This window comes from Pogonomyrmex barbatus, unplaced genomic scaffold (genome assembly GCF_055798465.1).
Source record: "Pogonomyrmex barbatus isolate J1 unplaced genomic scaffold, ASM5579846v1 scaffold7, whole genome shotgun sequence".
NCBI classification, from domain to species: domain Eukaryota; kingdom Metazoa; phylum Arthropoda; class Insecta; order Hymenoptera; family Formicidae; genus Pogonomyrmex; species Pogonomyrmex barbatus.
In genome coordinates this window covers 2,854,495-2,868,516 of record NW_028297171.1, presented here as the reverse complement: position 1 = coordinate 2,868,516, position 14,022 = coordinate 2,854,495, and the positions used below count along the sequence as shown (strand labels likewise).

General features: G+C 46.3%; 1 protein-coding gene across 3 annotated transcripts in view; it reads right to left on the bottom strand.

The window, feature by feature from the left end:
- The window catches only part of MICAL-like (protein), a 63,798-nt gene that overhangs the window by 27,780 nt on the left and 21,996 nt on the right, over positions 1 to 14,022 (bottom strand). The window contains exon 1 of one of the 3 annotated variants that reach the window (XM_089083467.1): positions 3,293 to 3,804. The exons of the other annotated variants lie outside the window; for them this stretch is intronic. The gene's annotated coding sequence lies outside the window, so the exon portion shown is untranslated. Of the gene's footprint in view, positions 1 to 3,292; positions 3,805 to 14,022 lie in introns of those variants that run through there. 3 annotated transcript variants of the gene reach the window in all.

Here is a 14,022-nt window from a genome sequence, read left to right as displayed (position 1 = left end):
CGGGATTACCTAGACTTCTATTAATTCCTAGATATCTCTCGTTATCTCACTGCTGATACGCAGATCCTGGATTTAGAATCGTGCTTTCAAAGGCACTCGATTCATCGATAAACTCGCACGTTAGTTTCAACAATTTAAGAATCACATTTTAATGAGCGCGCAATCGCCTTGGTCGCAAAAAACGGTTTACGTTCCCGTTTGAAAATACGCTCGAGAGAGCGAGAGAGAGAGAGAGAGAGAGAGAGAGAGAGACCGCTCGTAGCGTAGCCGGTAGTACGTTTATGAAATTTATTACTACGTCATAGGTCGGATTAAACGACAGCATCGATCATATGGATCTTGTCATACGGATGCGTTGTAACGAAGTCCTTATCGTAAGAACGAGCCCTCCCCCCCCCGTCCTCTCATTTTCTTCCTTCGTCGAGCGCGTTTAATTTCGAAGTAGATCAAACTCGATCATCCCGTGTGAACGGAACCCGTATGTTCCGTGAAAAACAGTAAAAAATCAGTGCAGTCTGAGCTTTAACGAGGCCGAGATTGCAGCGGATGAAGATCGCGGTTAAAGCGCCTTCATAAAGCTGAATAATAGCGCAATCGTTAGATTTAACGGTATGGATACAAAGTGTCGTAGAAACGTAACGGAACGACGGCGCACGCCGTAAATTCCCGGGGCAGCTTTACGACGAGCGTGCTTTCACGAAATAAAGCGCGTATAAAGCGCGCCCGTTCCATTTTTCCGTCGCGGAAAATCTCACGCGGCCACGAGGATCGCGCGTGAGACTCGACCTTGATCCCGTCGAACGAGGCGGCACGCACCCAACGTGGCGCCATTGTTCGCCGAGATCACTTTTCCCTATATATCGTAAGGGAAAAACGATATTTCTTCACGTCTCACGGATCATGGCCGAATTTTAACAATCGAAAAGAGGAACAAGACTCGCAGCGTAACAGAACGTTGCGAGGGGGGCGAAGGCGTACCTCGGCCGAAGAGGACGAGGAGATTTCGAGGGGAGGGAGGGGCCGAAATGATTGCAAGGGGTAATCGAACACGTCGGTGGGAACGCCAGTCTTTCCTTCCAGGAAGGTAATTTCAAGTTGGCGGGTAGGTGGTCACGCGATTGCGTCTTACACGTGGAAGAGCCGCGGACGGCGGAGCGAGCTCAAAGCGAACCGATCCTCCGCATCGGGCCGAGTTAAAGACTATCTGTCCGAAAGTTGGTGTTGTCGAGAGTCTTCGGCTCGGTCGAAAGGTCTTCCCTTCCCCCTCCCTCCCCCCTCCCCCCACAAAAAAATCCGCTCATCGGTCCCGTCCGATCCGGGCCCCTGAGAGAAGGCCGGCTCCGGAGAAGAAGACCGACGGTGTCGCCGTCTCGTATCGCTTTTGCCCATAAAGAGGCTGTTTATCAACTACTACTTTTAGAAACGGTGACTCACGCGGTTAACGCAGATACAACCGTCCCTACCGAAAACCTGTCCATCGTCACGCGCGAGCCGCAGGGAGCCACCGGCTCGCTCGCTCGCACGCAGGCCTTTTATCTCTTATTTCCGCCGAACCGGGATTTCCTTGTCGTTTTGTTCGCGCGAACGAGCCTTAGACAAGTTTTTAGCCGGCGTGACTCACCTTCTTCTCCGTTCCGACGTGCACGCAACAAGATTCGGCCGGTCACCGTGAAAAGGCTCCAAGAGCGACTGGCTGACTCCCCAACGAAAAAAGCACACTTAAGTCTACGATTCGTAAAAGCATTTTTCGAAATTGTGACGTTGTAGATATATATATATATATATATATATATATATATATATATATATATATCGTCATAGAAAAGAAAGTGTAAGAAAAAATCTAATTTAAGGTGAAACATTCAAATGATTCAAAAATATGTTAACGATCGGGAGAAGGAAATGCGGATTGTTGCGTCTGGTTGATAAACTTCCTTGGCAGATAAACGGAGGAATTTATCTCGCGCGCGGGAATTTCAGCGCGCGCGAACGACCAGATGGACGTCGTCTCGCTGGTTTATTTGTCGCGAGGCGAGGACGGCGACCTCGTTTGTGTGCAACACGCGAGACAATCTTTTAACTAGAGACGATACTCCTTGGCATAGCGCACGTACATATGAATATGTATGGAACATCGTAATGGAAACTGATGCACAGCTTCGCTGCAGAACTTGCCTGCGCGTTTTCCTCGCGCGATAAGATTTATTCTCTTAGAAAACCGACTACGTCGAACTGCCGCTAATAGATTTATCAGTAAGAGAAATTCTACCGGGAGGACGAGTCACTTGAGAGATCTCCATTACTAGGAATGAAGATCGCCGCGCTGAGACGAGAGGCGACGCGACGCGACGCTACGCGATGCGATGCGACGCGACGCGACGCGATGCGATGCAAATAGGCGAGAAGGAAACACGAGCCTCGTAATAAGTAAAAAGGAAACGAAGAATCGTGGCTACATGTCTGTAGAGAAACAAGAAAAAAAACCGGTATAGTGATCTCAAAAGCAAGGTCACGACGAGAAGCGGGATGCGCGAGCGTCCGAGCGCATCACGAATACACGAACCGAACAATATTCGGCGCGACGCACCTCTGTCTTTGTTCCTCCTTCTCTCGCGTGCACCTACACGCGCGAGCGCGCTCGCGCTCGCGCGTATACCGCGTGAGCCGAGGATACCGTGGGAACGGGCCCTGGCATAACAGGTAGTGAAGACAGTCTCTTTCTCTCTTCTTTCTCTTCCATCGTGCCCACCATCACGTAGCAAGCCGTGCATCCGTGCGTTGCCGGCGTGCGCGTGTACGGTCGACCTTCGGTAAATTTTACCGGATATTCCTATTTCTCACGATAATCTTCCAATCCGTTTTCAAATCCAAATACAGAGAATCTCGCCGATCTTAAGAAAAGATAAACACGGGGACAGACGCGGAATGTAAGATGTAGATGCTAAAAACAACGCGCGCGCTCTTTCTCTCTTTCTCTCTCTTTGAAAGTATGTAAAGAGACGTCGAGAGAAATATGTAAACACGGTTTGATAAAGCGTATCGTGTTGTATACACGGTGACATAATCGCGAGACTTGCGTAAACGAGACGTCTTGTATCAACAATTTGTGCGTTGCAAAACGAAAGTCGGACGTCGGAGAGACATTAAAATTCGAAGCATTTCATTTTCTATTGAATTTAATTTGAACGCACGTCAGCCCCCGCGATCCTCGCATCTCTTTCTTCTCTACCCTCGTTGCCCCCTTCCGCCGTATGACGAAAGTTACGCATTCGCGAGGAGATCCGTTACTTACCTTACGTCACACTACACGAGAGCGGCAACTCCGCTCCTTTCTTCTGTCCCCCCGCTCTCACCCCCGTCGTACGTTGTCCACGTCTACGTGCGGGCCGTTACGCCATTTAGACTCGCCCCGGGGTTCCTCTGACGACTGAATGTAAAACTTGACAGTTGTGACCGCGAGCACAGCTTGCTCCAGTCCGGCGTGTGGCCACGTCCGTCCGTCCGTCTGTTCGTCCGTGCGTACGCGCGCGCGCGCGCGTATCACGACGCGCCGCAAACAGCACACACGGGGGGGGGGGGGGACGTTCTAACCTCAACCTCAACTTCGGCGCCCTGTGACGATCGTAACACGGTGCGCTCTGCGCTTCGTTCGTTTCTACACGTTCGACCGCGGGTTATTACACTCTTGGAACACGAGGCGTCCTCGCGATGCGCGCACGAGAAAAAGAGAAGCGTATGTTGACGCGCGCGTAACGTCACGTTTACGGCGCGCGCGCGGTGCTGCGACTGAGACGCCGCGCGCGGCGTGCACGGTTTTAACACTGCCGGGCGGCAGTAGCGCCGTCCTTGTCGCGCGACCACCTCTCGCTCTCTCTTTCCCTCTTTCTCTCTCGTCGAGAGTAGAGTTCCTACCCGCGAGAGACTGGCGTTTAGATTAGACACATTCGCGAGACGCGCTCGTCTCTTCGTATACACGATCGGTGGTTCTGTTGACTTATCAAATGTATACAAATGCAAGTATAATAATCTCCGAATGTGATGTATTCGTATCGATACACTCGGTACAACTCTTCCTGCGTTCGATCGTTGTATTCTCTTATGCTCCTATGACTAAACTCTTTCCGAGTAATAATATCGAGTAATAATATCGCATCACAATTCGCAAAAATATTTCTGTCCTACCGATAGAAATCGGAAACCGGAAACGACGGTTCGTGATAACCCGCGACTATCTGCAATCTTCGATGCATGCACGATGAGGGAGGTGCTCGTATTTCGCGCGTTATCTCATCAGTGGAAGAGAACGTAGCACTATATATATGTATGTCGCCCGTCACCTCCTCGCACCGATGACGCAACGCTCCACTTCTGGCTGCTTCGTGCGTAAAGAACGTTATTGTGTGACGTACCTACCGCGAATTCTGGCCGGGCTTAGGTTTCTCAGCTGCTTCACGTGAATTCTCCAAAAAAGAAACTGCTTTTATGCTCGCACAAAAAGCTGCTTTTAAGCCGCGACAAAAACTTGTTACGCCGGCAACGTAGGCCAGGTGTTACGAACGTGTAGCACAATACTTTGGACTTGACAAAAAAATAGAGAATGAGAGGGCTGTCTTCCGCAGGATCCTTTCAAAGAATCGCGTAAAGCCAAGGCGAAAAACCGGCAATAGGCGCGAGTCTGTTTTGGGCGAGGTTACTCTTTTACCATCACTTTCGCCATCATCGATTACATTTGCAGTAAAGACGTAGAATCAACGATCTAATCTCGGTCGTACGATCTTGACTACCCGATCGAATTCACTTGGTATAATCGTGACTCGTTGTCGAAGTGCAGTTGTATAAATTGCTTATGCGACAAGTAATAAAATCCCGATCGGAACGCACGTTCCGATCGTAGATCCTTTGATTTTCAATCTCGCTCGAGATCGATAGAATATCGATTAGTTCGTGTTTATCAACTTGTTAACGTAGCGGATTAACAGCCTCTGCTGCGAAACATTTATGCCCATTTCTACTAATGTAGATTAATTCTAATTTCGGTTCAAGGATATATTTCATTTATTTTTATTTACGGATAAAAACATTATAAAATAATTATAAATTATTCTAGATCGCATTTCAAATATAAAAAATTTTGTGGCAGCTTAGAAATCTGCAAAATTATTGAAATATAAAGTAGAAATGTGTGCTTTAATGGAAATATAATTAAGAAATAATGAAAAATCTCAATTTTTTTTCATGTAAGTACTTCAAGTATTTAAGATAATCTATGTAAAGTTTCATTGCGATACAGAAATTAATTGTTCTGTAAATAAAAAATAAATTTTTATTAAAAGTACAAACGAAACGAGAGATAGTACAAATAAAATTAAATTTTCATTTGCAAAACAACTAACTTCTGCATCGCAATGAAACTTTACATAAATAATCTTGAACTTACTTATATAAAGAATTGAAATTTTTTTATTTGTTAATTATATTTTCATTAGAGCACACTTCTACTTATTTATTTAAATAATTGAATCAGGTTCAAAAACCGCCGCTACTTTTTTATATTATTTTGAAATACGATCTAGAACAACATTGTAAGTTTTTCATAATTTTTTCATTGTAAAAATAAAAATTATAAAAATAAGTATAACGCATCCTTAACTCTATTCTTTATCGTTTTTTAATTTTTAGAATTAAATAAAGAAGAAATAAACAACAAAAGTTAAAGCAAATTAAATAAAAATTAAGTTAAACCAAGATTAAAGTTATCATTAATAAAAAAAAAAATAGGCATTAATATTGTAATAATGATCGAGCTCCAAACTTTACCGAAACATCGACTCGAACGCACGTTTGCCTTTTCCTTCGGGATTGCGTGTCTTTACTCCAGGCGTATCGCGGTCTTCGCCGTCGAATGCATCTGAGAGATCGCGCGAGTCGCACCGCTAAATTAAACCCTCCACCCGGGCGCGATCGATAAAAGTCCGCTCTATGCCGCTCTAATTCCCGGGTGCTCTTCCGAGGCTCACGCGAGGATTCCGCGTTTTCATGGACGCGTCGTCCATGTAGGGAAATAAGGTAACCTCTGGACCTTCGATCCCGCATCCGCGATTGATTTCTTTTTATTGCTACCTTTCGTCTTCCGCCTTGGTGGCTTACGTGACCCTGCCGATCGTCGCGTTTCACCAATTCGCGAAACGCGACGCCCACGTGACCGTGATCGGCGAACTCGGCGAGACGGCGGAGGCGACTCCATAAAGCGAGCGTTCGCCCGAAACGTGAAATCGTAAACGAGGCCAATTAGCTCCTCGGACAGGATAACAAGGTTACCGTAAAAAACGTCACCGCACGGAAACTCGCGGGTGATTTATCGTACTGCGAATAAGCGAGCGTATCTTACGCCGCCGTCGCGTTGTGTGTCGCACGCGACGGAAGAAACGGCGACACGCGCGATCGGACGCGAGGTGATTTTCAAAAGAGAGAGAGAGAGAGAGAGAGAGAGAGAAAGAAAAGGAGGGAAAATGACATATGCTAAGCGAGAGAGGAGACGGGAGTCCTGTTTTCCCGGGAAAACGGAGAGCTACCAACGCGCCCCAGATTTCTTGATGTGCGCGACTCGACTCGGCTCGCGACTCACGCGCGAAAGCGGCCCCCATTGTCGCGCGTGGGAGCCGCACGGACCGAACGTTTGCGCTCTCGTAATTCGTTGCAATTGCTCGAATATTTCGCCCCGTAATTTTGCCCATTTGTCAACGTTTATTAGGTCCGCGCCGCGGCCACTTAACCCTTCCGCCCGTCAACTCCGACGATAATTACGAGGCTTGTTCTTGGGTGGCTCGCTGAGGAGGACGGATGCGTTCGCCGTAATTGTACCGCTCTTCGAGTAGTACATCACGTGACCGGCATTTGCTTTAAGTAAATTAAATTTTACGAGAAAAAGTTAAAAAAAAAAAAAAAAAAAAAAAAAAGATTGACTCGATCGCTCGCTGTCGGAATTCTTCGATTTTGTACGAGCGAATCGTGAATCGATTGTATTCGTTCGCTCGTTCTAATTCCTACGTCTATTTCGGACGCTCTAACGATTCTATACTCACTCTCTCTCTCTCTCTCTCTCTCTCTCTCTCTCTCTCTCTCTCTTGACTCGTCATGCAGTTTCTATCGTACGCTCGTATCGATTCGGCATCAGGAGGTAAAATTTAAATTCCGGATCTGTAAGATGTTTCAAGTATCAATCTTACTTTCGAAAGACAACTAGAGCGACTGGATTTCTCGGACGAAAAACGAGGAAGAAAAAAACAACGTTCTTGTTAGATGAAAAAGATTCGTTCCTCCGTATGCTGCTACCAGCTTAGAGAAAATTAAATGGACCCAGTTAATCGTGCTCTGACAAGATTCGAAAGTGCATAAATACATCGGCAACATTAAAAAGGAATCGACGATAAGAGTAATTACCAGGCAGATAACAAGTTTCCAGTCGAGCGGATTCATTAATATCCGGTCGTCGCCAATCGATACGATTTCTTTAATTATTATCTCGTACATAGAATGCCGTGGAACAAACGCATTTTCTAAATGAAGCTCTGTCGAAGCTCTAACGATTGTCAAACGATTAATAATAATAATAACACTTGGGAAATTAATAATTACCGTTCAAACACTTCTCCTTACATCCTTGATGTCAGAAACAAAATGTCACAAACGAAACGCTAAATAAAAACGAATAGCTGAGCGAAAACCGACATTGTTAAATTTGCAAAAGCACCCCGTGTATAATTCGTTAAAATATGCGTACAATAGTGCTCTCATATAAAAAAGTCATGTATTCCGTATCATATTCTTTGCACGTGTCGGAAGACACGTGCCAGAAAAATGAAACATGATTACAAAACTAATTCATTTGAAGTAATTTGCCAATAGAGTTCAACGGAAAAGTACTGCTTCTTCATTAACGACTAAGCTTGCCCTTAGAATGCTACTGGTAATCTGATAACATAGAGTACTTCTCTTTTATAATATTATGATAATCAACACTTCTCTCAAGACAATATTATTTAAAAATCTGTCCTGTTTCTTTGTGTGTCGTGGTTGAAAAATAGGATGGAAGAAAGCGTGGAAAAGCGAGGAAAAAAAGAAAGAATAAAATCCAAGCCGTTTCATTCAAAATTCGCAACGTTCGAAAATTAAAGATGAATAACAATCGGAAAAAGCTTTCTTGCTGCCACATTTAAAAAATTGATTCACATATCCTTGATCTGGAAAATTTCATCTCCTCTCTGACAAATTTGTCTGCTTATGAATATTTAAAATTTTGCTTTGTATTTTATATCGTATTGTTATCTATCTACAGGCACGTCCTCTTTCCTCCACCTACTTCTTTACTAATTTGTCAAAGATGAATATAGATAACAATAATAATAATAAATAAGTGAAATTTCGCGGAAGCGAAAGAATGCTCGTATCTTCTTCTTCGTCGAGCTTCTTCCAGAAGCGAAAGGCCTCCGTGTTCTTCGGAATTCGCCCAACAACCTGAGGTATTGTTAGCATGTAACTTCTGAAAGGTCAGAAGAGACAAGCGGACACGCTCCGCGGAAACATCGGCAGAATCGATAGTAAAAGGCAATGCGGGTCTCCGTAGCGCGGCCTTCTTCCCTCTATCATAATTGCGCTAAAAGTCACCGTATGTTCCATCCACGTTATTATACATCCACGTTATTGTATATCCTGCAAACGACGAGCGAATTAACCCATCGCGACTCGCCGCGACTCATCGCGATATCATCATAATATTCGCGCCGCTCCTGGATCAAGTTTCGCCCATCTCTCTTCCAATTTCGAACAAGCACCTAATTGACCTCGGAGCCTAATTGGCTTTAAAACAAACGAGAACCGATCGCGCTGTGCATTACTGATAGTAACTCGATACTTCCTCCTCCAGCAACGGGCCGAGTCTTAATTAAATATCTACGCGTGAATCATAAGCGTGCGAGAGCGTGCTTATCGATAGCACGACGGTAATAGAATGCGCTTTACACGTACCGGAAAATGGCGACGTTCTAAAGACCGAGAAATACGAGCGGACAGCGTCTCGGGCGGCATGGATCTGATAAGACTAATCGCGGCGAAACGAAAAGCCGCGAATAAATCGGCCTCGAAGTGCTTGCGTAAGGCTATAGCCCGATAGATAAAGACATGCATTATTCCGCCGGGCGAACCTCTAGCCTGCGAAAGTCGGGGCGTACTTTCCTCCTACTCCTCGAACGTCCGAGATCTCGGCGTTCGATAGCCGCCGAGAGATATTTGCCATTTTTCACGGAATTAAGACGACCACTCCGGTCGTCTTTCGTCCCTCGCGAGGAGGCAACGCGCGACGTACGGCGTCGAGAGGCTGTCGAGAGGCTGGTCTGCCCGGTCGGCTTTCTCTTACCCTAATCGATCATGCGTCGTAACACGCCGCGCGGCACGGCTATAGCCCGATATAGTTGTCCCGATTCTATCCAGTTCCAGTTGGCGCATAATTTATTAAGGGCTGCCTGGGAACGTGAAACATATCCAAGGAACTGACCGGCGTACCGATCAACCGACCGACCGGCCGGCCGGCCGGCCGGCCGGCGAATAGGATCGTTATCGCGGTCGATTTCCATGCCGTCGCTCGCACGCGAAATAGAGCAAAGAGCACGAGGCGTGCGTTACAACAGAACGCGGACCGTGCGTCGGCTTTCTAATCCGCCGCCGAACTTGCGTGCGACCCGACTCGAACGATCCGTGAACGTCCGCGATTCCGCGCGCATTCGAAATTTCCATATTTTCCTCGAGATCCTCGCCTCGCTACGCTCGCAGCGTCGAGCTGGAAACTTTTTCCAGCGAAAAAAAAGAAAAATGCGCCTATTACGTGTGTACATTTCGTTCGTTTTTATAAATTCATTCGTTTTCGTTTGTTTCCGCTATGACGTATCTTTTTCGCCGTTCCAATTGCCAACTCCCGTCCCGCTCGGGTACGGCTGACGCGTTTCCGTTCCGGAAGTGAATTCAAAAGGCCGTTTATTGCGCTTCCGCGTGTCCGTATACACCGACATCTCGCGTACACACATAATGCCATGTTTGTCGTGTATCATTACGGGTACGTTCGTTTGCGGGAAATGCAGCCTCTCCAAAAAGACACGATAACGATTTAAATTCAATTAGCACCGTTAAGTGAAATTTTCAACAAGACGAATAGCGCATGATGCCGTCTGTGCATTTCGCGCTCGCGCAATTTCAGAAGTTAATTACATTTCGGAAACGTTTCACACAGGCAAATCGTGAATTAGTCCGGATCGTCAATTATCTTCTATTGTCTCGATTGTCTCTCGCGGGAGAAAAGAAAGAACGGTTGCGTAACGCGGTCCTACAGCGATAGGGACTGTGACAAATGAAAGTTACAAGGCGAGACAAATAGCTTCGTGGCAATTAGTGCAAACTGATGCCAGTACATGTGTATTTTCAAGTTAATTTATGCAGCCGAACGAACGAAACTGCTATCTCGATCGAGAGGCGTCATTATAAAAACGAGGGATATCGGGGGAAGAGCAGAGGCGAGGAAGGAGGTACAGGCGGGGGAGGAAGAGAGGAGAGGAGGGAGGGGGGGGGGGCAATGCGCCTGAAAACCGTCGGGAAATCTGACGGAGGCGGGAATTAATGAAATTCCGAAGAAGTAATAATGCCCTCGTATGGGCGTTCTCCGGGCGCCGAACAAAAATGGGTCAAGCGCGAGAAAATCCGAGCGGATTCGCGCTTACCGCGGCTCGTATCCGGGCGACATTATGACGACGATTTTCAGCGTCGCTTTACGGCCGACTACGTAACGCCGTCGCCCGACGTTTTATTTTGCGAAAAATTACGACTTCCCGAGAAGGTGGGCGACACGCGGGCAATAGAGCGGGCTTTACGAGATGTAACTCAATATTATCGAGAGACACTCACCCACGAATTCACCGAGTTGAAACATGTCGCTTCAGATTTCATTGTCTATTTCAGTAAACAAATTTTTTTTCTTTTTTTTCTTTTTTAAGTAGCGATGACTCTCACCCTCTCTTGAGGTAACTTCGAGAAGATTAATTTAAATGATATGCGTCCGATGGCGGGTCTTGTCATTTCGACTACGGTATCGTTCTCTTCCTCGGCGCAATCGCGCAAACGTTGCTGTTCTCGGAGAAAACCGAATCGACGCCGGAAATCTTCTCTTGTAACGCCGTTCCTATGACGACAAAATGGAAAGATGTTCGATCGTCCGATACGACGACCTTCCCAGTCGCGGAGCATGGGAGATCTCTGAAAGACTCCTTTGGGTTTTCATATCTACGCAAAATCGTCGAAATGATGTTTTTCGATTAGAACTGGAACATTATCATTTGTTATAATTTTTGACACATCTTCCCCGGTATTTAAAAGCGATATTTAAAAGCGGAGGCTGCAAGGCATATCGAATAAATAGTTATGCACTAAATTACGAATTACTTAATTAATTTGAATTTCATACATATTATCTCGCCTCGTATTATCGACCGAATTTTGCGCAGGAGCGAAGCCACCAAGTGGAAAATTAATTCCCTCCCTCTCTCCCATTACCGAAAGATCACGGTCGATTGCTCCAGCGGAGTGTGCAAGAATTCGTTAATTAAGACTTAAATCATGTCTTAAAGTAGCGCGGGGGCCCTTCAATCAACTTGAACTTAATAGCACAAATGGAGTATTACATTTCCTACAAACGATGAATATAAGACGAGATTTTTTTATGCTTGCGTAAAGTATCATTATTAAATCCCTTCTATTTCTCTCTCGTTAAACTTTGACGCTTCAATATACAAGCTAATAATAACAATAAGATCCCGTTCGATAATAAGAAGAGCTATATCGCTTTGTAACACGCGGAATTGAACCAAAAAGATCCAACGTTATCTGCATGATAAAACCTGATGACCATATGCATTGCAAATTATTCTGTGACTTGTGTACCAGTGTTGTACTTTTGTTTCCCCATATCCGGAATTCCCCTTCGTTTGTTCTGTTCAGTCTAGAAAGTAACCCAATAAAGAGCATCACTGTTATTAACACACTTTCCCAAATGTTGAAACTTGTAATCGATAAGATGGCGTATCGTACATATTTGTAAAAACAATTAAACTTGTTACTTATGATATTGTAATTTGTTCCTTATTGCTTATTGTTACACTCATAAATTGTTACTTATATGTTAATAGCGTTATTCGACAGTACGAGTACCTCCACCGAGACTTGGTCCACCCTCCTATCGCCATTATCATATGCATAAACGATAATGCATAAAGTTATTTCAGTGCTTAAATTATGCATTATATGCGCCGTTAGAGCTGGGAGAATTGTCGAAAGTTCCATGAAAGCGCCGGTCCATTAATAGCGAGAGAGAGAGAGAGAGAGAGAGAGAGAGAGAGAGAGAGAGAGAGAGAGAGAACATTTCCCCACGTATTTAGATCGAACACATAAAAAACGCAAAACATAAAATAATACGAGCAAGTCATATCAGGCTTAACGTTATCGAGATTTCAACGAACGCGCTACGCAGAGAATAATTCTGCGAATAAGCATAACCATCGTCGCTGGCGTGCAAAGAAAGCGCAAACGCCGCGCATCGTATAATTATATGCATATTCGTCCGCTCGCAATTTGACGGCACGCAAGGGTCTCCGCTTCAACTCCGGTCACGCGATTGGAAACCAATCCGCGAAATAGCCGCTAACATCAAAGAACGTCCCGAGGTATCCGTGCGTTTCCCCGAAACATCCTTCGGCAATTTGGTCATCCGAAAGGCTCTCCGAGCCTTCCGAGTCCCGATTCTCTCTGCGTCGAAACGGAGGAAGACTTTGTTCGCAAAACGCGCGGAGAACATAAGCGGTGCTTCGTGTGCACAGCATTGCTGCGAGCAGTAATTTCAGACTCGTGACAGAAAATGGGAACGGTTGACACAACGCGGCGTGTACGGGAGTGCAGGAGAGAGGGGGTGGGGGAGGGAAGGGGAAGGGCTGTGGGCAAACACAAAGGGGAGGAGAAGGATGAGACGGAGGAACGCATGGCAGCCGCTTCATCATCGTGCCGGGAAATCAAAACACGAAGGACAAGGCGACGGAAAAACAGGGAGCTCTCTGACTCGCGTGCATAACACGCGGCATGAATTAAACATACGTTGTTCGCGATCCGGGCGACGGAGGTTAAGGCGAATGCCGAGAAGCGTCGCCCGGTTGGGGCAGGGAGACGAGGGGGAGAAATGAAAAGACGACTCGGTGAAATTGGAGTCATGCGAGGGAAAAGACGGGAGACGAAAGGCAAGGAGGGGGGGGGAGGGGGGAGGAGGGGGGCGGAGTGTACGCGCGTTGGAGGCCTTCAGGCAACGTCTGAACTACCAGCCTCCTAATATTCGACGATATACTCGCCAGAAAATATTTCAATTAGACTAAATATGTATGTGTGCTAATGGAAATGAAAATATTTCAGTTAAATCATATATATCTGTATATGATTTAATTGATATATGCATGTGTGTATATGTTATGGAAGTTGCGTAAACCGTAGGCTTATATCGACATTGACACCGTCGAATGTTCTTGGCTCGATTATCTCGGGCTCCGGGTAAAGTTCGCAACTCGAGGAGCATCCTATCGACCCTGATATTAGTTATTCGTTAGCGTCCCATCCCTAACCACGGGCCTGTGTCCAATGACTGGAAGGACAATAGCTAGGAGTTTACGAGGACCGGTCCAAAACTTGGCTCCGACAGTATGCGGAAACTCGAGACTCACCCCCGTGAGCGAGCGCGTCCGCGACGACCTCGGTTCCTCACCCGCCAATCCAGCCACCACTCTCGCGTGCTCGTTCACCTTCGGCTATCTCCGCTGACGATCGGTTGCGCGCAACCCTCTCCGGCAAGGCGGCACAGGATGACCGGGGAGAGCGACCAGCGGAGAGGGTGCGGCCGAATGCGGGAAACAACTAGGCGAGCGGTTACGAAAGCGATACATGTTCGCG